Here is a 25,143-nt window from a genome sequence, read left to right as displayed (position 1 = left end):
TTTTTTTACATAAATATTTTCAATAATAGTATTTATTATTATAATAAATGAATAAAGTAAAACTTTTTTTATTATGATTAATTTTTATATAAGCTACTCTGGAATGTAATTTTGTATAAAAATTAATGAATTTTCTATTTTCAACATTTTAAGAAATATTATGTGTTTATATAAATGTATCTTATTAAATTTTCGTAGTTACGCTAGCTTAAAACAAAACGTGTGAGTTTTTCATCTTTAACTATTTATCCGTGCACGATTCTCTTTCGAAGCAGTGTCGACGTCGACACTGTCAGTTAATTCGTCTGTCAATCTATCAGCGGCGCTATAAAAATTCAAATGCGTCGCCCGACAAAACGCGGAAAAAAACTTTCTGGCCAAAAGAGCAAAAACGCGCGCATCGTCCTTTCGACCATCCTTTATGCAACGATTTAACATTTAATTCACCCTGATACTTCCGGATGTGACGTTCGATCGTTGCTTAAATTTGATTTAACGTACCCGCAAATAGCTTTATCTCCGCAAATATGATTGACGGAATGTGAGGACAGAATAATTCAAAAAATCTAATAAGAATGAGTAGAATTTATTGATGAATTAAAAATAAAGGATTAAACTAAAAAAGAAGCTACATTTTAAGAATAAGATTAAATAAAAAATTATATTTAACAATAAAATAAACTTTATAAATTAAAGAGACTTGCCCTACATACTTGCTCTGAATTTACCATTTATTAATCAGTAGAATCGAGATTCTGTCAATAAAGATCACTGATAAATGGATCACAGTTTAATAAATATAGATAGTGAATAGATAAATATTCCATAGTATTCGAAAATGGATTCTGAAATATTTAGAAAAAAAAATTGTATTTTTATTAATCATTATATTGTATCAATAAAATCATCTAATAGTTATCCCGTTATAATTTATATAGCTTATAATAAATATGTAAAAATACATTACTGAACAATATTAGTAGTTATAATAATTTTTCTATTTTAGCCACAACAAGAGTTCATATCAAATTATTCTCTAAATTGCTTATCGACTTTTATTTTCAAGGACAAAATTGTATATAATTATTGTTTTATTTATTAAATTAATTTTGACGCGTTTATTTATAGTGAATAATAAAACAATTTCAAATTTTACAAACACTAATGCGTAGTCTCCTATCGAGATGCCAATAAACAATAAATTAGAGCAGCTGGTCAATGAAAATGGTCGACTAATGCCAAACGTAACTCCGCAGTTTCATATCGAGAGTTGTGTACTATGCTAACTGCACCGTGGGGGACGTTCGCAATTTACAACACGGCGTGTAACGTCCGTCACTCCTTGCTGACATGGGATGCGATACGTGGCAAAGGATGTTTTGCACGATTCACTTTGCTGCCATCGTGTCTGACCGCATTGAACTAGTGAAATAATTTCTTCTGCGGATCAAGAAAGCCGCATTTTGCAAAATGCAGAGAAAAAGAGAGAGAAAGAGTAAGTCATATGTATATGTATATTAAATTAATCATTGCTTTTATAATATTTCAAAGCAAAAAATGATATACATAGCAAATGCTATATGATTTTGGAATTCGATAACTAAGCCGATTTTTTTTAAATTAGTAACAGAAAGATAAATATTTTTACAATATATCACTTTGATCCCGAAATTGCTCTTATCCAGGTTCGGATTATTATTTTAATATAAATTTATTTTAAAATTTTATATGTCTCTCACTTCCTCGACAGCATTGTAAGAAGATATAAGTATGCCAAGTAGTATGTCGCATTTTTTTGTAAATTCTACAGACACCATCGGGTTATTTCTGCGACAGGGCACAGGGCATAGGGCACAGGGCACGCGAAATTCGTGGAGTTGCAGCAAAACTTTGTGAATGCACCCTTAAGCCGGGAAATCGCACTACTTTGTCCATAATTTAGTTAAGAGCGTCATGCGTGTGACGTGCACGGTATAGAATAGATCGGAACAACCGAAGCGCGAATAGAACTGGCGTGCGGCCAACCCCCTGGTCCAGGATCCGTGTAAGTGACTTATTATCCGCCGTTTATATGTGCGGGGCTACCTATTAGAATGCTCTGTATATATACGTAGGCTCGTCCTGCAGAGGCGCACGCCTAATTCTTCCTCGTAATGGCGCTAATCATTAAAGGCTGCGTGTAATTATGCGCACTTGTGATTCTCTATAATACATCTCTGTCGCTCTCTTTTTCTCTTCCTCTCACTCTTCCTTATATCTGTCTATCTCTGATTGATTTCTTTTATCGACACTGATATTTCTCGGACATGTGATATGGTGACAAGTATGTCATTTCATCAGCTGATCCATATTTGATCGTATTAATTTTAAGATATTTAAAAAAATAGCAAATATAAAAATAAATAAATGTACATTATCTAAAAATATTTATATTATTCCGAATTTTCCAAAAAATATTAAACGCATCTCTCTTGATATCTTTCGCTCTCTCTTCCTCTATAAACGTAATATATATATATCTTCTATCTCGGTCTTGTTCGGAGGTAATTACGACGCAGTCACGCAAAATCAAATTGAAGAAATGTGCGAAACGAGTTTAATGTTCACTGGGTTCCCCAAGCTAGTGCGAATGGAAGCAAAGTTTATCTCACGTGTAAAATTAGGGGTTTAAGGAAGCATTTAAGTGCATCTTCGTTACCGTGTTACGTGTAATGCACGCTCATTTAATTGCCCTGTTGTAATCATCGAACAGCGAATGTGTTTCACGGAATAAAATTATATTTCACATTATAATTAGAATTTTAACTTATCTGCAGAAAATTTATAACCGCGCATTTTTCATTTATAAATTTCAATATAATTTACGCTTTTATCAAATTATAATAGAATAATAAATATATGTATATACGCCATCCAATAAAATCATTTAAATGGATTAGAATGCCAAAGATTTTGATCGCAGACGATTAACGTAGCAATTGAATATAATTCTAAAATATTTGCAGAATGTAAAGCCGTGAACATGTACGGAATTTATCAATTTGATTAAACTTATAATTGAACGAATATGTTACATAAAATAATCGATAATAATTTAATCCGCTTAATTCGCAATAGTATAAGCACGAAATATGGAAACATGGAAAACACTATTATTCAAAATACAACATATCCTCCTTTCACTTTCCTCCATCATTTTCGCGCGCGCGCGCATTTTCGACTTTCTGAAAGCGTGAATATTTGCCATCCTCCCACCCGGTAAAAATGCGAAAAATGTATTTCACGAAGAAATACGTGCGGAAATATACGACGCTTCCGGAGAGAGAAAGAAAGAGAGAGAGAAAAGCCTTAATCCTTGTTTATAACGACTTCTCAGGTAGAAGATTCTCGCGTAAAAAGAGATTCGGCAGCGGAGGAGTAAGAAGAGGTCCGTCCCGCGAACGAATGGCAAGTAGGCGTGTTGAAACTTTCCCAGGCTGCGTACACGGTATAGCGTTAAAAGTTCGCCGCGGGACTCCCACGGCAAAGTTTCCCTATCCAGGCAACGAGAAGCTTTCGACGCACGACGCCTGATGCAATGTCGCTCCAGATAACTGAGAGAGCTCCCTTTTCACTCGCGAGAGAAGCAAGATTTATTAAGTCTCAAATGCAAGAAATGCCGCAATAATTATATCGGGATTTTTCCAAGCTACCGCACGAATTTTCAGTCACAAAGTACGCAAGTATCAACGAATTATCTAGAACAATTTATCGTTTACCGCGCGTGTAAAAGCAGAAACAAATTGCATAAATATAAAAAAAAAAAAAATAATTATATGCAGAAACGAAAATATGTAAAAAATGCGATCTTAACCAAAACAGCGCGCAAATTGATTAAAGAGATCACCATGGGGAATGGCCGCAAAATTTCACGGAATTCACAATCCACCGAGAATACGGGCATCGCCGTCCGACTATCTGTCTCCCGAATACTCGTCCGCGATCTTCGTCGACATTTATCCTGGGAATATCGCAGCCAGGTTGAAGTATCGGCCGTCACATTTCTCGCATTGAACATCAATCGAACAAAGAAATCGCAGGAACTCCCAGCACGTTTCTCGCCGAAGAGAAAGCTCCTTGTACCTCCTTGCCAAAAAATTGTTCGTCAAATAGAAAATACCGTGCGGATCATGGCACTGAGATCGAGCAAAAGAATGATTTATCGGCTTTTAATTCTTCACGGGGCGAAATATAAAGTATTTTTAGTACAAAAAGAATTAATAGTACATATAGCTATCTATGCCTCTTTGTTAAAGCATCAGCAATAAAATTATCTTATTTACAGAAATAAAATCAGGAATAATATTAATCATCGGTATATACTTGCTTCTATATTCGCAACATCTACTTTAAATAAAAGCGTAGAATTAAAATAGAAAATACGATAAATATACGGTAAAAAAAAAAAAATTAATTAATCTGGCGTAAACCAAATTTTGCTCATTATCAGTCCGCAGTCCGGTGCTATTTAAATGTTGGGAAATTTGCCAGATCTCGCGCGCATACATCGGGTATTTTCATGCGCGTGCATACGCGGATATTTATTCGCAGCAATACGATGAAACGACCGCACGCACGATTATACACATAACTCATTCGGTGCAAGGTAATAAAGAATTCTGCCTCACAAAGCGGCCATGTAATTAGCAGCGTTTCGAATAAAAGTAATATTTCATAAACAGTACATTTATCTAATACATGTGACAGTTTCACGTATGTTTAAAGTTTCCATAATATTTCTTTAATCTGTCTTATTTTAATTTGTCCTCGTAGCAAAGTATATATTAAAATATATTTGCAACACACAATTATTTCTTGATATCCTCAAAAGAGAAAATATACTTTTTAACGTACCTTTCAATAGTGATTTATTGGTTTCTATTAATTAAATAAAAAATGGATATTATATTTTTGCACTTCATTCAATCAATTTCATTGTATTATCTCATTTGTACTCTTTCTAACGGTTCTAGTGTAGAAAAAAATTCTAAAAATAATGCTAGCTTCGGTAAGGCAACGCTCTTTTACCTAGGTCCCTTCGACTCGGGGATAAATCTCGTTCTCCGAAGCGTTTAACAGAATAATGGGCGATTTAGTCTCCCCCGGGTAGCTGTAATAATTTACAAAGCAGACGTTGGCAAATGATTTTGCTGTCTGCCGCTCAGACTGGCGCATCACTCGCCCCGGCTTCGTTTGCGAGATGAACACTCCTCCGGTACATGTACATCGACCTTCGCTTTTCTCCACTCGCTCGTAGCCACGCAAGTTCGACGTAACGAACGAAGGCGGGCGGAGCGGATGGTCGTGCTGCAAATTCACGGGACGCTCGTGAGGAACGAGGACGGCTCGCGCTTCGTTAAAACGCCTCGCGCGGACGGCGCGGAAATACGTACGTATTCACCAATGAAATTTTCACCGCTCGAAAATTACGCGAGATTCTCCGCTCCGGTGGGTAATTATGCGCGCTCAGCCGACGAGTTAACTCTATGACCACAGTAAGTGCTTGATATTGTTGGACGGTGTCACGCGATTTCTTCGCGATGTTCTAAATTATCGAGAGTTTCATTTGCCTGGATAACTTTCGATATCCGCGCGATATAATTTATCATCTTGTGCCGATCAAATAAAGATCTTCTCGGATATATTAAATAATTATATACAATCCGTTATCCGATACAATCTATATATAAGCTGTACGATTTTAGATAACTCTCCAATTCGTCTCAATTTCATCATTTTACGTCAATCTGATATTTTTGAATTCTATCATATATTTCGCGTATATATCTACTTAAAACTTACTTTTGCCTTTAATCGCTCAAAATGTTGAAATGTTGGCTACATAATCTGTAACCGGTCAAAGTTCAGCAACAAGTTCAATGGGACACTATTGTAAAAGAAAAGTACGAGGCAGTACGAACTTTCAACGCATAAATATTGAGCGAGCATATCCCTCACCATCTGGCCTCGGTCTCTGTACATTTCTTTAGATCCGAAAACTTTCTTAGACGCGCGAGTTTTGCATAAAGGGGGAGAAAGTTTCTTTATTTAGACATTGACGGCGGTGTGGATTAAAAATTTACCGGAACGCGGTCTATTTTTCTTACAGTCGCAGGAAATCGATACTGGAACCACTACTGTAAAAATGAACGGACTGACCGAAGTGAACACAGACGCCGGGAATTATTTATTAAACGAGCTCCATGCTACCTCCGGCTCGGTTACGATTATGGGACGGCATGTAAAGGATCGACGTAACGTTCCATAACGTGCGCCAACCATGAAACTAATCTATCGCGAAATTCTCTTATACTAATCCAACACGCGACGATATTTTTTATAAAACTTTTATTTATATAACTTTTTATCTTTATTTTAAAGAAACGCTTTTGAAAAAATATTAGAATATGACAATTTGCAGAGATATCACGTCAAATTTTATTTAAATAAGCAAAAAACAGTTTCTTCTATTTTTTTAAAAATAACACAAGTCAAATTTTAACGAGAAAAGACAATGTGTTTAAATAGAATGTACAAATATTAATCAAAAGTATATATTGACTAATTGAAGCAAAGAGATATAGAAGGACAGAAATATATCTATTCCATTTTCCAAAGATAACTAGGTATGTGTCAAAACTTGAAATGTCTATCTATATACCAAATTTTGTCATAATCGTTAACATAAAAAAGTGAATATTTCATTTATTTTTCCGCAATTAAATATTAGCATTATGATTATCATCAACGATGTTAAGCATTGAAATAAAAGAATTGAAATATCTTTGATATGTTTTCCATATGAAAGAGACACGACATAGTATATTCGATTATACAATTTACATATATTTATTCAGTGAATTATATCTATTATGAGACGTGGGGCGCATTCGTGACGGCAGAGATATGAAAAGCGGCTGTCACGAGATGTAACATGGTAACCTAATGTAGTCGTTAGCCTCTGCGCAAGCCAGTAGCCCAAATAATAATGTTTCGTACGAAGATCTTCCTTTATTATGCTGAGCGTCGAGATTTTCAGAGCATCAGCAAATTTCGAAAGATGAACTAAAATAAATACGCTCCCTATTATGGAGCGGAGGCACAAAGATATATTTCAAAATTTAACATTTAAAACATCATATCTGCGAGAGATGTAAAACGAATCTCTTAAAAGTATTTAATAAATAGAGGAGCGCAAAGCGCGTCGCTTATATAAGTGAAAATTTCCTGTAAATGCTATTAAAACGAATGTATAGAGAAAGGTAAGTAAAAATAATATTATTGCCGTGGAAAATTCTCGTTCTTGATTGTTTTTAAGAGTATAAAATTGGAACACGCGAGGTGAATCTTGCCGGCTTGGTTTTGCATCGAATTATGAGACTCTCCCGCTGGATTTTCATAACGATCATACGCAGGACTTGAGCTTTATATTCGCATTAAACGGAGGCAGAAAGACGCGCTCGCGAAACTCTTGATAGAAACTACGTAGCCACGACGAAGCTCAGCGAAGAAACAGCCGCGCGTAAAGTTAATAATGCAACAATCGCTGTCGACTACACGCTTCCTCCCCTCTTCCTTCCCCCGCATCACAAGATCGTTCCTTTATATAATTTAATTATCTTCATACGCATATTATGCAGTGTTTAAAAAAAAAAAACATGAAAAATTCGAATGCGTATTAGAGATACTATTGGAAGAAAAAACGTAGGTCAAAAAATTTTTTTTATAAACAGAAAAAAATATAAACATAAAATTCCATCATTTTTGGTGATTCGAACGAATTAATTTGTTCCACTAGATAAACATTTCTTGTTTCTTTCATTCAGTGCAAAGTTAAAAAATTAAATTTTTGGTAATGTTAAAAAGATTTTATCAGAACAGAATGTTAGTAACGAGACTCAGTTAGTAAGAGTCTTTGAGAGATATTCTGATTTTTTCGGAATTTTGCTCGCTTGGACGTTGGTGAGTGTTACGTGAATACCGTCATGGTCAAACGGGATGCGATATATTTCGACGTCAAAGTCAGCTTTGTCGAAAGCTGTGAAAATATGAAAGAAGATAAAAAGAGGGAAAAAAAGGAAAAAAGATATGCAAAATGAACGCAGGCTTTTCTCAACGATCACGCACAAACAACATTGTTATCTTCTTTCATTAAATAAATAAATAAAAAGACCTTCCTAAAAAAAGTAAAAAAATAAAACGCCACGCAAAAAGGTACCCAAACTTTTCGATAGAATAAATAGAAATGTAAAAAAAAAAAAATAAGAAATTTATATGTACTTATATGTACTTATATATTGACGTTTATGATCATAAAATCAAAGTATCTCACCCGATCGATGCGGAATTAACTGCACTAAAGTAATGTTGATCTGTAACATACAAATTGTAGTCTCCAAATAATTAATACTTCAAAAAATTATTATTGTACGCGTAAAATTTTATATTTAATGTGTACCATAATAAATAAATATTTTATGAAAAAATTTTATAAATTTAAAAAAATATTTTCTATTTTTTAAGAAGAAAAATATATATATAAATCGTAAGGAAATAATGATCATTTATAGATATGTCGTAACTAAATGATAATTAACATGTCATTTTAATTTTTGCTTCAAATAAATAAATTACGTTAAATATTTTAGTAAATAACTCCGTTTCTTTGATACAATTATAAATGTTTAATTGTGAAGTTTATTAATCACATAAATTGCTTATCGTTAATTATTTGCAGAGAATGATCGCATTTCAAGCGGCGGCACACAGAGCAGAGTCTTGTTGCGCGAATGACAATATATAACAGCTTTGTTTACATAATAACAGAGTATCGTGTGTCAGCCGAATTGTTGTCATTCTGAACCATTACTTTATACTAAATATTTAACGTCTTATAATATATTTATAATTTCATGGATAATCGCTTTTTATATTTTTGGCATTGCTACTACATTGCTTCATTCGATATAAAGATTGAAGGTAATTTATCCATAACGTGTTACATATAATTTAAAAAATAATTTATCCATAAATTTTATAAAGTAAACGAAAAAAGGGGTTTACAGCTACACTTTTTTTTCTAATCCGATCCACTGCGGTAGCGCTACTCGATCGCCGATTCTTCTTCGGCGTGATATCCGGTCGGATATATTTCGCCAGCGCGTACGAAGCGCACGAATTCCATCAGGACGGTGGGATGATCGGGAATATTCGCATAGTTTTGCACGGAAACTCCAATAGCCGAATAACGTGGTTAAGGAGAGGAGAACGGAGTGGTAGCTATCCGCAACATGTCTCTGCTTTCAAGCAGCAAGACCGTTTCTGAACTTTTCGGAGATGTACATGTAATGATCGCGCGTAATATGTAATGATTTTGCCCGATGCAACGCAATAGATCCTTGGCCAGCAGGTTCTTTACAATGAAATGATACGAAACAAAAGAATCGTTGTCTTAATCGTTGTCTTACTAAAAAAAAAAAAAACTAAACTGATTCAAATAAAAAAATTAATACATAAATAATCAATATGAGTTTTTATGTGTGACCACAAAATTATATATGAATATTAATCGTCAGATTAATATATAAGTAGATTAGTATAAGATTAATATAATTAATAAGTTGTATTCATTATTAATTACGTAACTTTAGGTTTTTACAAAACAATAATCAATGTTGAATTTATCCAAAGGACGCGCTGAATATTGATTGTGAGAGATTAACGACATGTCTTTCGAAGAAAATCTTTTCCTTCAATTCGCTCTCGCGTTCTCGCGCTATTTTTCCTTCATATTTAATATCCATGCCCCATTGTTATCCCTCCCTTTTCGAGCAGCTTTCCTCTCCGTGTGCGATTCGGAAACGGAAGTTCGAACTGCGACCTGCGACGTTGGGGAACGAGACATCGTCACGGCGCCGGATAATCGAGAATATTCCTACAGTTTTGCAGGCAAGGTAGCAGCGATAGGTGAATAAGGTGGGATAGGCGGGGAGAGAAACGGCGAGGATAGCTGTCCGCAACACGTCTCTGCTCTCAAGCAGCGAGGTCGCCTCGAGGCATCCAAGTTTACTCGCAACTTTACCACCAACTTCTCAATATTCATCCCAATTATATACCGAAGCTCATGCACAATTGCCACAGGATTCATGTTGACGCCTTCATACACACCCGTGAACGAATGCAAATTATGTTACATTCACGTCCAGCACACACAAAAACGATCGACTGGCTTACTTTACACAAAATGTGAAAACAATTTCAAGCGCTTACTCTTTTTAGAATTACATATTTCATATAATTGATGAATGAGTCTCAAAGTTCTTTGATAAAAAAATAAAATTCAATTAAAATTAAATAAAATATAGAAAGTGTCGTATTATTCAGATTTACACTTCTAAGACTTAAGACTCATTACTGCATATTTCTTTTGTTGAGAAAAAAATTTTTATTTATGTATTTGTCGATGAAAAAAAATATACGCCCTATATTATCGAATACCGTAAAGATTCCAAACTAATAATAGCTTAACCTTTCTTCACTTTAAAATCATAAGTTCATCTATTTTTATCATAGCGTCCTATATTCTGCGATATAAAAATGCATCCAAAGTGAAACAAATCGACAGGCGACATGTGACAATAACTGTCATCGGAGAACTTTACCTTTTCCATAGACTTCTGTTTCACACAAGAAATTTAATGTTATTGAATAACTCCCTACAATATCTGGTATATTTTAAAAATAAATTACGATATCATTATGACAACAAGTTTGACATGCCAAAAAAATATCTAAATAAACATATTAATGTCTCTCTGCAACGCTATTTATTCACTTCTAATTTTGTACGATTTAGTTACATTAATTAATTTATGATTTCTTGAAAATGTACCTTATAACATATATATATATATACAGATTTCTATTAAAAAATTTGAAACACTATTATCTAATCAAGCATTAAAAATTAAATTCTAAATTCTTGAAAAGTTTGTGGAACTTTTCTTTGTGCACGTGCATTGGTATACATTTTAATTATATTAATAATTAAACGATATCTTCTATTATATATCCCTTAATTTTACTTCTTTATGTAAAATTACTTTCAGCCGTTTCATTTGATAAATTTAAAATTAACTATGTTATCAATAATATTGTTTAACAATCAACTAATAATTGACAATTGTTATTAAAACAAAAAAAATATTAACAGTTTTAAATTTTCATGAAAGAAGTACTATTAAAATAAGATTATGTAAATATAACATTAATCTTACATAATATGAAAAGCGATATAGGTTGAGAGATATCGATGTGTGACAAGACTAACAGTCTGCTGGTTGTATTATATCGACAAAATTAATTGCATCGTGCGATAAAATTGTGCACAGCAGATAAAGTTTCACGCGAAACCATAGCGCTATATTGACACATGTATGCATCGCGACATTTCCCGGCGGACTATATACATAAATCTCTCTCTCTCTCTCTCTCTCTCTCTCTCTCTCTCTCTCTCTCTCTATCTTTCTCTTTTTCACGCTGTTTTATTTTTTATTTACTCATAATATGACTTTGATGGCATTGCGCATAGATTATCGCATCATACGGCAAATTGTGCTACTCGCGTAACATTAATTTGCATCCGCGCGTATGTCATATGTAACGTTTGAGCAGTATATATCCAACGAGAAAAAAATATATATGACAGCGGAAAGTTAAATTCGTTCTACTTGTTCAATTGAGATTAGTAAAGCATTTTCATTCATACTGTGTGCATAATAATTTCTCAACTATCTGACATATTTTCGAATTATCTTTATATTATATTCGGCGTTTCAGCTAATCCGATTTCAGAAGCAAATTACAACTTGTGAGTCGTGCAGATTTTTTTAAAATAAATTTAACAATTTTTGCATTTTCTTTGCCGCGACTAGAGCTCAACCTGGTCGCTTTCTGTAACTACACATTAGAATAATACTTTGAAATGCATTAAGAATCTCTCTCTTTCCTACGCCTTTCTTGGCTGGTACATTTTAATTATGCCTCTGCTTTTCTTGGTGGCTCTCTTGTATTTTCTCTCGCGGGCATCACGGCTTCGGGTGCCATCAAAACGAGGACAACGAAGTCTCCTTCACGTGCCTCTTATTACGCGCAGTCGACTAAGAATCTCGCGCGTATATATACCGGAAACCGTGTACTCTCTGTCTTCCTCTTGCGGCCGGTAAAGCCGCATTGATAATATAAAAGATCGTTTGAAAAGCCGCGCACGTCTCGCGTAATATATGCGGAGAAACCGAGTAAAACAAAACAGTCCCGCTGAAATTGAATACAAATTTCTGGCTCGTTCTCTTTCTCTCTATCTCCGTCTCCCTCTTTTTCTTTCTCTCTAACCTTCTCTCTCGCTTCCTTTATAGTCGCCGCCGTGGTCGATGCCAGAAATACGGAAGCGTCTTACTGCTTCCGTCGTGGATATACGAAAAATTATGTTAGCCGTAATGACGATAAAAACGAGTGCGCTAGCATGAGTTTCATTTCAAGCGGACCACTAGGATTGTATCGAGACAAAGTACTGAGATACCTGATATCGACATTGGTGTCAACAAAAACTGTCGATGATATTCTTGATATTGAAAGAAATGTATCGATACCTGATAAATATATTGATGTCCTCTTTCTTTTGCCCGCGCGTATCTATTTAGAAATGAATATTTTTAATGAGAAATCTTGCAGCTTTCGTTTTTTTAAACTTCAATTCTTAAAGGATTTAATATCCTGCAAGATTTTCATACAAATATTCATAATTGAAAAGAACCAATTTTTATTAAATAACACGAAAGTATTTAATTAAAAAGAAAATATTTTAATCTTATAATTTTTTACAAATACTTAATCATAATCAATATGTTCTTCATAATCGCAAAATGCCAATACTTTAAGAGTACATGATTAATAAAAAATTTATGTGTATTATATATGATATGATAACAAAATATAAATAATAAATTTCAAATCGATGCATATAAGAATAAATTATGGTATCTGATTTGCATTTATAATCCTGGCACTTCATCGTAGCTAATCGTGTAAATTACTCTCGAATGCGCAATCGATCGCTTCGAAAGAGAATCGCGCATCGACTTGGATCAAGAATTACGAAACTAAATAATGATAATGACGGTATATCGATTCCAGTGAGTTATCACTTTCGGAGTCGGAACGAAGAGAACGCGTGCGGCCGCGTTTCCAACTTTATTCTATCTTCGAAATTAGTTCAGCCGTCTTGGCACGTCTTTGTCGAGCTGTTGGTGATAAAGTTTAGTATGCTAATTCGCGGAACAGCTGTGCGGCTCCGCCAGCCCGAGCAAAATACCAAAATTATTGAATTTAAATTGCCGTAATTAAAATGTCTTACGGACGCCGACAAATTTCTAGATTTCTTGAATGATTCCGGATTTATCATTAATGTCAGACGCCTGCTATGTTGCGTACATTGCATGCACATGCATTATGTAGCTCACATATGGAATCTATTATTACGTTTCCGAGCTTTTACAGATTCTTTAATAAAATTCGAAAAGTTGCTCTTTGTCGAAAGAGAGAAAGAAAGGATAATTCTATTTTATACGAACAAAACCCGACGAAATTTGTCATTCATTAAAATGAAAAAAATCTAGGTGCACAAAGTATAAATGATAGAAAAAAGATTAAATAAAATTCGAAAATGGTTTTAATTAATATCTGTGATTTTGCAAATTTATTATAAATTTTTTTCTATCGTTCTATTATTGCAAATAAATTATACATATATAGATCGTATATATATTGACAAACACTACACGATCCTCTTATTTAACTGACCGTAACGAACAATACTTGAAATTTCGCAAATTCTCGTTATCAGTATCCAACTACTTAATCATAAGCGAAACTATGCAACAGCAGCAAATCGATATTCATTCTATTAATTAATATTCGCACAATGCAGCAATAACTGCGGTTTTATCGCAAATCACGATTAGATTTCCGCGTGTTCCGTCGCGCTCTCTCTCTATCGAATCGTTTAACTTCGCCATCGAGAGACTTCCGGAACACATTTAGGGTACAATCACGCAGAAAACGCATCGCCGCGCATTTAGCTGGTTTCGCGAATCCGCGTCCGCGTTTCTCACGCGTGCGCGTTTGCACGCGTGAAAATCGGTGCGCATTAGCACCCCCCGCTGGGGCGCACCAGATCCATCGTTCGATTTAATCGTTTCCCATGCACTCCGCCATGCCCATTGTCGGTCGCGGCTCTATAATAATTTAATGCCAGATATAATAAGTTACTTGCTGTCTGGCCGACTGCCAGCCTTGCCCTATTCATTTCCTTCCATGAAAGCCGAAAAGCGACCGAGCAGATGGAGCGTTAACTTATGGACTGTCTCTTGATAGTGCCCGCCATCGTCGCTGGCGGCGGACGCGCTCGAGTGAATTTAAACGTCGTCTGATCTTAATTGGTCAACCCCTAATTGAGAGGCTCGTTAAAGACCATTAATGCGCTATTAGCCGAGATCATTCTTCTCCTTTTTCCTTCTGACGTGAACAATATATTCGAAATCTTCCAAGGGTTAATATCTTAAGCGCTCAACGAAAGAAAAAGATCCATATCTCTGACATGATAAGATTATTAAACATATTACAATCTCTTAATATTACTAAAATTTCTGAAAATTGGAGAAATGGAAAAAATGATCTCAAGTTTAGTTTCCGAAAATTTCCAGATTTTTTATCCAATATAAAAAAATATATCCTCCTAACGGAGGATACAAGAAAGAAAGAAGAAAAAATTCTAAAACACATTTCTGATTTTCAATTTTTTTGCCTCATTGGGGATCTAAAGACTTTTATCATGACAAGATGAAACACTCGAGCCGTCAGCGTTCGGGAAACGCGAGCGATCGCGCTAGACATTTAATTTCAATTAATGTCGCTGTCGAAATTATGCCGGGCGCAATTCACAGCATCAGAATATAGCGCGTCATGGCCGCGCGACTCAAGCAAGTGTCTGTCGGAATTAATCGCTGGTTAAAATGTGCTCGGCCGATGCGACGCGGCAAATTAATTCCCAGGGCGCTCTGTAAATACAGCGTATTATTGTACCGCCACCTGCGATCTGTCTGCTATTAGTGTCAGCTTGGGGATGGATTTAATCAAAGGTGATAACGCTGCCCACGCGAACGCGCTTCATCGCGCCGCGACCGTGTTGACTTTCGTTCGCGATCGATGAAACTCTAAAAGTGCATATCAAAAGCGGTGCATAACAAAATGCATTCCTCGCGTAATCGAGCGCAAAAAAAATATTTCACACGAGTTACGCCGCCGAACATTCCATACAAATTATCGTACAAATCGACTCGATAATTAACAAAATGCGATATCTCAAAACGGCGAAACGAGCCAATTTTTTCGACTCTAATCGTGAATATACATAGAGAGTTTAACAATTGTTTAAATTTTAAATTTTAATATTTATAAAAACAGAGACATACAATGTTGTGTATATAAAAAAGTATTTATTAAATTTTAATGCAAGATCTTAACGTAATCTTTTTGCTATTCATTTCATAAACCAGTACATTTATTAAAAAGTGTAATTGTGTAGATACATACATTAAAGATTTTTAAAGTTTAAGATCTACTATAAATTTTATATCTTTCAATATATATTCCATTTATTAAGAAATTAAATCAACGAGAAACTATCTTTAAGATTTAGATAATTTGAATTATATATATATATATATATATATATATATATATATATATATATATATATTGACAAAGAAAAAGAGACAAAAAGTAATAATAGAAAAAAAATCAAATATCAAATCTTGCGGATGTTTAGCTTTACTGCCAAAATTTTTTCAAAAAATGGTTTAGCCAATATTGATGAAAGTTTCATTAATAGTTACGGCCGGAAAATAGAATTAAGCTCTCGCAAACCAACATTTAGATTGGTTTACCCCGAAGCGATAATATAAAATATGATGGTAAGCGCAAAGTTTGCATGTTGGCTGAAATTCTTGCAAACTTTGAAAACTATCTACCGAGATTAAATAAAACTTCTACAAAATATTAATGATGTCGCTATATATCCTGAAACGTGATCACTATAATAAAGTAAAATGTTCAGATAATAAATAACATGGCAATATTATGGAATTATAGCGAATAAAAATTAATGTTTGTTGTAAAGCCAATATATCAATGGATATCTATTGTACAAATAAAGAATTTTGCATGAAAATAATACAAAATAATATATTTTATTTTAAAAACTTTGTTAAATTTTAATAATCAACAATTTAGTATTTCTAATATATACTATATGATTTTTGAAATATAATTGCTTATTTCTGACTATGATTCTTTTTCTACAATATTTTGCGTAAGAAGCATTTATATAAAGACAATATAATTCTATTTGTAAAAGACGAGAAGAAATTTTATTTATCTATTATGTGCATAACTACGTTATCTAAAGTAGGAATGATAGTTTCTCGCAGATTCGTCTGCTTGTTTTTCCTGATTCGATGATAAAAGGCATAATTTCGACAAATAAGTATATACCTACATTCGATATATCGTTATCAATTAAAAGTAAAGTCAATTATCTATCATTTTCTAAAGAAAATTATTGTATCGCTTTCCAATATGCACATGACACAACTCAGATTACAGAGTTCTGAATTTGCAACAACTTTTACATTTCAAAATAATTATCGATAATAAATAAATTAAATATCTTTCAACAAATATATTTCTCTCCATTTTAATAAATAAAAAATTCTTTTTCGAAATCTTTAAAATGAATTTTCAAGAAATTTTGAGACGCGATTCATAGATTCCTAGCGCCATCCGTCTGTGTTGGCACAAAGCAATGAGCAATGGAATATCAACAAAAGCGGAATTGCTTGCAAAAGGAGAGGTAGAAATGGATCTCAAAATTTATTAGTGACTGATGTTAACAAATTAATAGTTAACTAACGTTGATAAGTACAACAATACTAACAATCAATATGTTAAATAATAAATACAAGAATCTAAAATTATTTAATTATTTAATTAAAACTATTTAATTTTTTTTTACTAAAATTATTAAATATTTAATAAAACAGCTGTTAAATTAATTCAAATCAATATAAAATAAAAATCGATAAAATAAAAAAATATTGAAAGATTATGAAATGTCTACCGAAATGTCACATTTTTCGCAATCTTCTTGATATCTCTAACAAATATAATTCTCAAGACACATGTGTGTGCATTATTTGATTGCACACGCATGCAATTAATTCCTGTATTTAATAGCCGTCGTTATTATCATATGAATAGCAAGTGCTCTATCATTTAAGACCGCAAACCGGTGCGAGCCAGCAATTACCCTAGCATTGTTCCGAAAATCCTCGTCATTCCGTCCCGTAACAGAGCCGCGGGATATCCAATATTAAGACGTTGATCCCACAATTTCTTCTTCGGTAGAAAAGTAGCCTCAAGGCGAGAGAAAGAAGGAAAGACCGAATCGCCGTTTATATCGGATTTTACAGTGGCACGAGTTTCTCTGATTAGATTCGGACCGGAGCTGCTAAGAGTACACTTCTCGCCGTTCTCCAGGGACGGTACAAAACCCGGGGGAGTTCGTTGATCAATGTTCACATTGTTCACAAAGTTCACAATACTCGGAATCCCATATCGTCGCTCACGGATGTCACGTGAGCGACCGTGTAAGAAAGTTGAATCGCGTACGTAATTTGAATAAGGACGCGATGAGGTGATATACATGCAGATTTCCCGTTTGCGCGATTGCCATAAGTGACTACATTCTCCTGTTCGTCGTTGTCTGCTGTAGAAACTTATAGCCGGCGGAAAGTTTAATTCGATGAAAGTTCGGCTTGTGCGCGACAGGCACAGCGTCGGCTGCTGTGCCTGTCTCTAAATTGCGCTCGGGGCTTATCTCTGCGCGGCGCGTGAAAAATTAAACCCGCAGATTCTATTCTATGCACATCGTGCTGACAAACATTTTCGAAATTCGTCCGGTACCGGCGTTCCGAATGAAGCGATTTTTATCGCGCCCTTTTGTTAGCCCCGAAAACGGCCCCGTTGTTCTACGCGAAGATTTATTTCCGCTACGAGAACCAGAATGTGCAGTAAAATTACTTTTTCTATAGAGGATATCTGTTTTTATATTTTATTTCTCATATAGAATTTTACTTGCAATTTTTAAACACGCAATAACGATGTTTATTATTTAAAATGCGCAGTAAGTTTTTTTACAGCCTCTTAAACTCTTAAAAACAAGATAAAAAAAAAAAATAATCATCTTATCTTTTTCACATATTTACAATTTTAATTAATTGCCAAGTGTTATAGGGCCATGTTTTTATCTTATTCTCGTTGCATATACAATTGCGACATTTATAGACTCGCGGTTCAAGATGTTTATTCTGCCGCAAGATACGCGCTTATAAAAGCCTCGTATGGCTAACGGTAAGATAGAACATATTCCCTCGTTTTTACGAAATACCGAAGCCAATTTTTTCGGACTGTTCGCGAGAGAAGTTTCGAAAGATCGGAATTAGCGACACGGTTGCCCTGGAACGACGAGGCTGTAATTTACCGGCTTCCACGTCAACGATTGTATTGCGAGTTCGGACTAAACGATGAGGAATATTACGTGTCTGATTTAAAACATACGCGACTACTGCGAATTCATTACGCCCAGCTTGTTTCGCGCATCGAATGCAATTCCGCTCGCCTCGCTTCTCGTATTTTCAGCGATATTTAGCCCTGAGAATATCGAACTTTTTTCTTCGATCGTATTTGTTGTCGAGAGGGAATTTTCCGCTCGCAAATAATATAAAAAAAAAAAAACTTGTATCGAAATAAATCGAAAATTGTTGCTATTTTGTACTATAAACTATATTCTAAAAAATCAAAATTAAAAATTTCAAACGCATCATGCAAAAGATATAATTTGTTGTAATATTGAATAGATATATCTCTGCTATTAAAAATGTCCAGTCATTTATTAGAATTGATTGTTCTTTATGAACTCTGGAATCAATATCTTTTAGGTTGAAATTCAGGAGCTTTAACATTATGTTTATTTAACATGTTATTAGCATCACATATTTCCACCGTTTTTATTATATTTTTTTGTGGCATAATTAAAATGTGATATAATTAAAATTCCCTTCCATTATAATATAATCAAATAATATTAATTAAATATAAAAAATCAAAATATAAAACCGCAAAAAAAAAAAACGTAACTGTATCTGATAAAATGCATTAAAAATAAAAGTTTTAAACATAGTGCTAATTTGAAATACCAGCAACAAAAAATAATAATAAAAATTAGTTGCATATAAATTACGTTTTAATCAACATTCGTTGATTTAAATTTTTATTAAAACTTTCCATAATGAAGAAAGCATGTATTTCTCACTTTTGTTTAATATTTTTAATCCAACAAAAAAAAAATACAGTAAAGTTTAAAAGATAATTTAATCAATAATATTCTAAATAATTGATAAATCACTGGCACACATATTTATATCTCCGCAAACTGATAATTATTAATATCGAAATAGATCGATAAATTTTTAATAATTTAAAGATATATTTTAAATAATAAAAAATATGTCTAATATGTAAAAATATCAATAATGTGTAAAATAAGATAAAAAGATGCAATGTTTCATTTCAATCATTCAATTTTCACGATGTATCGTTGTTATCGACTATTATTTGATTACACAATGTAATTGACGGGAAAGAACTTCAAAGCGATCTTGCTTCAAGCTTATGCGTCTTTAGTTATTGCGCGTTCGGCTTTTACATACACACCATCGCAGGTAGCTTTTACGCCCTGAGCCCGTTCGGCCATGACGCGCACGACATCAAAGCGGACGAACATGTAAGTCAACAACGCAACGCGCGAGGTGGGTCGCGACGAGCTTTGAATCCATAATTATGCAGCAGCTATGTATACCTTTCGTTAAAACATACGTTACGCCGATATTACTCCGTACACTATACATTTAATCATACCACTCTTCTAGATTTAATATTTACAAATCTCTCAATGCGAAAATGTTTTACTAAACCATTATAATTGGAGATGCGTTTACACAAATTCGATTGTGTGTGTAGCTTTCAGATCAAGCAATGGATATTCAAGGCAAGAGAGCCCCTCTGATTTCGACGCTGATACGTTAGCTTTATTTATGCAAGGCAAAAAACAAACAGTTATTCCGCTAAACATGAGATGGCATGACAAGCTTCGCTTATGTTGACAATATTTCGAATTTCCGATTAAATATAATAATAATTTGCGCGCCATTAATTTCTGATTTTCTATCTATTATCGCAAAGATGACATCTATAGTTGAGCGTGAACGATCACCGCATTTTATCGAACGACTTTACATCATTTGCCGAAAGCATAAACGATCTCCCCCCTTTCGAGTCGCGATCCTACATCGGTTTTCAAGAGTAATCGATCAAACTTTTCAATACACTTACACGAGAGGGGATGGAGAAGACCTTTCCGATTTAATATACCATTAAGCTTAAATGCGCTGCATTCGGGGGGCACTTCGTTTTACCATCACCTTGCCCCGACTCTATGTCGTGCTTCCGCATTGAAAACTTAAATTGTGCGCATTCACTTCGTCCCTGATTTTTACTTTCCAACTCCCGACGAATTAATCTTATTTCAATATTGATAAAGTCGGTCGTAAGTCATGGCGTCGATCGCGATTCCAATGCGCCCCGATAAATCACTTCTCGATTGTCGACTGGTTGAAAGTTGCCCCATAAACTCGCCGCGCACTTTGACACCTTATTACCGCGACTACTTCTCATTAGAGATGACATTTATAGAAAAGAATGACATAAATCGGATGAGATCTCTCTATAAAACGGGAGATTACAAAGAAAAATAATTCTTAGATTATAATCATTGGATCATCAATCTTTCATCGTTGAAAAGTATCCAGACAAATTGGGTCGAAGAAAATTCTTTTTTTTTTTTTGGCTTCAATAAAAAGAGAGAATTAACGGTATAATTATTATAAAAACTATACACAACCATAAAAAAGCAATACCATCCGCCATTATGGAAGGTTAAAGAAGATGTACTGAAGGTAATAGCTCGTTTACACCGCGGAAACGGCACGCCAAGAAAATCGATATCACTTACAGCATTGAGGCTGCGGAATGCGGTGGGAACCTGCGGGTTGGTTCTTAAGCCGCGATTTCTTAGCTGTCGGCGAAATAGCGGTGTTTAGCATGAGAAGACGTCTCACAAAAGGGTAGCTCGTTACGGCACTAAATCAACCGCTGTAAAAACTCGGGAAATTCTGATAACGGCAAAATGAGATGGCATAATATGAAGAATACCCCCTAGCCTTGGACTCTTAACGAGCCGTTGCATGTTTTAAAGCACGCTGACAGCAAAGCGACAAGCGCGAAAATATCGATATATATATATATATATATATATATATATATATATATATATATATGTGTGTGATTTCCAGAGCAATCTAAAAAATGTAAGAAAGAAGAACGGCGATGTGTAATTATAGCAGAATATAAATTTCTTTTACGCTCGTTATAAGTATCAATCTTTGTTTTCATTTTTATATATGTTCATTTTAAGATATAAATAAAAATTGCTCCGACGGATAAACATCGTTTTATGCGCAACAAAATTAAAAAAAACCAGTTATGTTATCCCGATATCATCATGAATTTTCCCGTGTAAATAAGATAAAAATTGTGATGTCGAAAACATTGCTAATCTTCAAATACAATATTTTGCAACGTACTAAAATCAATAATCGATATGATACGCAAAATGTCTGCACACGCATCCGTGTTTATAGAAGATATCAACGAGCTGCAAATTTTTGTGTAGCCATTAGGGTTAAGTTTCTTGTAAAATTCAATGCATCGAAATACATCGGAAAACGCGTTATCCAGTTCAATACACGCGTGTGCGATCAGCGGTTGTTTTTTTTTTCGCTGGCACAAAGGATTATTTAATCATTAATACAATTTAGAGCACTCTCGGAGCAATACCGGTAATAATGTGACTGTTTGTTCACCAAGTGGTCGCAGCAACTCAATTTAAATAACAAATGCTAAAATCGGACTTAATTCCACGCCTTCCCGCGCGATAAAACTCTGTGCGCGTTAAATTCCCAACGATTATGTAAATAAAAATTGAATTTATATTTACATAAAACATATACAGGCGATTCGGAAACGACATAATGTATTCTCGGCTTGATATTGCGCAAATATGTTCGACGATTCTTTCGCAATTTATGTCAATATAATCTCAGAGTATTGTAACTATGTTATAATTTCGTTGAAATAAAGAATCGAATTACTTGCGGATATATGTACGCGCATATATGTGCATAAAAGCAAATGAATAAATATGATAGTTTTTAAGATAACGTAGATTGAGTGCAATTAATCTCTTGCAATATTCTAACGCAAATATATATTTTCTACAAAATTTCAGCATGATATATATACCATATATTTAATGAAAATTATATAATATGTAATAAATTTCAAAAGATACACGAAGCAATTAATATGTTTGAAAATACATATTATTTCATCATTTCAGAGAAATGTGTTCTACTTGTATGTATTTTATTAAATTAGTTATAGTTTAATTTTTTATGGCAATCATTTAAATTAATAATATTATTATATTAATTATATTAATTATATGTATAATTATATTAATTATACATATACATATAATAATATTTCTACAAATTTATACAACAACTGTAAATTGTAACAATTTCATCACGATAAATTACTCCAAAATATAAAGCACTCATTTCTGTTATAACTCCAATTGACTTTAAATGACGAGAAATTGAGCTCATCAAATCTTGATCTGCGCTGTAATGGAAATTCCAACAAATCAAGCTTAACACGCTCCGCAATTTCACGACAACATGCTAGACTCCCTCCCGTGTTCGCAACACGTGTTTAACGCTAAATATGGTCGTACGGTTTTGAGTTCTGCGGATATAACCGGTTGCTTATGTACGCGATGCCAGCAAGGGATTAGACCGAGGCATCCTTACATTCAGCGTTACACGCATGCTGGGAATTCGGCTCTTGCGGTTTCAGGGTGGATCTTTGAGCATTATGCAAACGGATGTATGTCGAGTAAATATTTAGCAAACGTTGGTAAAGTTGCAGTACTGCACGCGAAATGTCACTAGCTCGAAATTTCGACTTCGTGACACAACTTTATATACAAAATATCTACACAATAATTATTAACATGAGCAAACAAAGTGAATAAATCCCTGCAGCGTAGTAATATTGTACTATAGACACAAAGGGGGAACGGCTTTAATTCCGCTATATATCTTATGACGGAAAAAACCTTACGCTTAAATATTAAACATTTTGCAAAATTATCATTTTTATTTTAAATATATTGTTTCTTTATGTATAATTTATCTATTAATTTAATTTTTATAATTTACTAAGTCTGATTAAATATTTAATCAAAACCACACTCCGACAACACATTCGCGCATTGCAATTAAGAAAGAGCGATGAAAAAATAGATTGTCGTTTATAAAAATTATTTTTATCGATATTAATAACGATCACAATCATTAGCGCGCATTCGCATTACGAAAAAAAATTGAATACAAGAATCTGTCTCAATGTATGCTGCTAAATTACAAAATATATTGATATAACGTTGTTTCAATTCATCAGAGAGAACCATACGATTCAATAGATCCCTCATATATTATTCTGCTCATAAGATCAACCGTGCAGAATTCTCGTTAATGCTGAACGTTCGGTGTACCGATCGTGGACTTGAACAAATAGCATCCGACATCGAAGACCGACACACTATGGGTATGCCGCACCATACGGGACTGTATATACACGTGTAACAGGCGGAACATTTTGCTCTAGATCCATCCGATCGATCCGGTTTCATCTGAAAGCACGCGCTGGCACGTATTCCTTTTACGTGGAATCGCTAAAGCTTCCCTACATGTTTCGATGAATCCCATGAAGCCGCCCGGCAAAGCCTGTTCTATGAACTAAATAGCGACAATCCGTTTGAAGGAAAATAAAAATTCTGTCTGATCCGGCATTTCAAAACGTCGTTGCGAAAATTTGTTAACCTTTTTACAAACGCAATAAATACTCTTATCGCGATCAATGTATCTTGGTTATATGAAAATATGAAAGCAACTACAATTTATAATCATCATTAACTCTCATCGGATAAACAAAGAAGGTAGATAAAATTAGAGTTTCGTGAAAAAAAAAAAAACAAAAAAACAAAAAATTATACTTGAGCGTATACATTAATAAATTCCCAATGCGAATAAACCGTGAAACGTAAATAAATTGCAATTGGAGCAATGAAAATGTTGTTGTTAGCTTTAGGAAAGTTTGGTTCGTAACGTCACAAATCTGCAATTTGAAAACACTTTCAATAGAGAAACTATTAGTCCGTGATTCCGCAGATTCACTGATCCGCAGATTGCCAAGCTTTTGAATAAAGCACTCATAGATCATTCGGCTTCTGTAAGCCCTTACACTGATATAGCGCTTGCAATCGAGGCTTTCTACCTCACACACTAACATTAACAGTAGTTATTGTCGATCGAGGCGAGCCTCGGCGATGCATACTTGGCAACGATATTCACGTCGATAAGTTTCTGTAAACAGGAATACGTTACGCGTCGCTACCAATGTGCTGCAGTTTGGCAAGTACTTGCCGAGTCTTGCCAGAGTTCAATGACCGTCGACACGGTCATGACGCGAACAATTATCAATTTTAACGTTCTGTCAAATCTTCGCTGATTAACTTTTAATTAGATTTGACAAGCAAGAGAAGAATGTCTTCGGTAGTCTATTCAATTTGAAAACTTTATTCACGTACTTTACGTAGAATATAAAGATCGCATTTGCATTTGTGAACGATCATAAGCGCAGCGATTATAAAATTTTATCTTGCATTTTCATCTTCATCTATTGTTT

The 25,143-nt window shown here is 34.2% G+C and overlaps 1 long non-coding RNA gene across 1 annotated transcript in view; it reads right to left on the bottom strand.

Moving 5' to 3' along the window:
• LOC126851595 (uncharacterized) overlaps window positions 1-25,143 on the bottom strand; it is a 282,884-nt gene that overhangs the window by 125,619 nt on the left and 132,122 nt on the right. The window lies entirely within an intron of this gene.

This window comes from Cataglyphis hispanica, chromosome 8, assembly GCF_021464435.1.
Source record: "Cataglyphis hispanica isolate Lineage 1 chromosome 8, ULB_Chis1_1.0, whole genome shotgun sequence".
Lineage (NCBI taxonomy): Eukaryota > Metazoa > Arthropoda > Insecta > Hymenoptera > Formicidae > Cataglyphis > Cataglyphis hispanica.
This window is presented reverse-complemented; position numbering and strand designations above follow the sequence as displayed.